Here is a 1,441-nt window from a genome sequence, read left to right as displayed (position 1 = left end):
ATGCAGCACCCTGATCCCAGCTTTCTTCAGACAATGGTCTCTGACAGGCCTGCTTTAAAATCATGAGGTCCTCTCACCCCTGCCCCATTTCTTCATCTATTTAAACCTAAAGCTTGTGTTAGTATTTCGAAGATAAACTGGGAAGGTCACTGAAAACCTTTATCTGGAAATTAAAACGAGGACATGATGCTTCTAGGTATGGTGAAGGGAAGGTTTATTGTTGATATATAGCTACGGTAGATTTGAGGGAGATCATCTGAAAGAGTCCAGAGTGAAAATGGCTGGCAGACTGAAGTGAGAAGGAAGAGCCAGAAGCCAAAGGGGCAGGAGAGCTAGAACCAAGAGCAGCAGGCCAAGAGGCAGCAGGGAAGCCCAGGCCAGTCCCTGGCTGGAGACTTTCAGGTAGGGGGTGGTATGTAAGCCAACAGGACTCTGTAACAGGCCTTGAGAAATACTGGGAGAACCATCATCTGCTTTGATATGTTAAATGGCACGTCAGTTAACCACTGGTGGGGGTTTGAGGCCTACTCTGTCCTTCTCATCTCCTTTCTCTGCCTTTGACCATCACTCATCTCTTTCACTGGTTTCACTATGCTGTGGAAACTCAGAGCTAGGCTTTGTTCTAAAATTCCAGTAATCATAATAACCTAGCCTGTGTGACTTCAGCCCCCTTCTTTCTCCTCCAGACAGTGGAAAGTTTGGCTACACCAACCAAAAACCCTAGAGTAAAACCTTAGAGAGGGGTGGGGTCTGTGGTGGATGAAAGAATATGAACCCCATCTAAAAGGGACAGTCTGCTGTAGAGAAATAGACCAATATTTCCAAATCCTTGATTGACTGATTTGGACAAGGTCTCATTATGTCGCCCAGGCTGTCCTCAAACTCAATCCTCCTGCCTCAGCCTCCTGAGCACAGACACGTGCCACCCAAGCCCCCAAATCTTCTGGTTACAGCTAAAATCAGGGCTGGGGAATATATCTCATTGAGGCAGCATTGTGAGACTCTGAATTCAAATCCCACTACTGATGAGACAAGGTGGGGTGGATTGAAAGTCTCTATTTTTATGTGACTTCTGCACATCTGAAATGTTCACAGCGGTGCATTTTGTAAATGTTTAAACAAATCTCAAGCCTAAAAGAAATGTTCAATAAATGCTGATGTTAGGGTGTGGGTGATGGCAGGGATTAAGGCTAGAAGGCTAGCTAGAGACCCAGCTGAGGTAAGAGTGTGCCCCTAACAGCAACACCAGAGGGCCCACACCAGCCCTTTCCAAACCCTCTTGTACCCTCTTGCCTTGATCTTGGCCCAGCAGGCACCAGGTTAACCAGAGGTAGGCCCTATTCAATGTAACCAGGCTGGCAACACAAACTAACACTATAGACATTAGCCTAGAGAGAGAGAGAGGGAGAGAGAGAGAGAGAGAGAGAGAGAGAGAGAGAGA

This window comes from Psammomys obesus, unplaced genomic scaffold (genome assembly GCF_907164565.1).
Source record: "Psammomys obesus unplaced genomic scaffold, mPsaObe1.curated_primary_1811, whole genome shotgun sequence".
In the NCBI taxonomy this organism is placed as follows: Eukaryota; Metazoa; Chordata; class Mammalia; order Rodentia; family Muridae; genus Psammomys; species Psammomys obesus.
The sequence above is the reverse complement of the archived record's forward strand: the minus strand, read 5'-3'. Positions refer to the sequence as shown.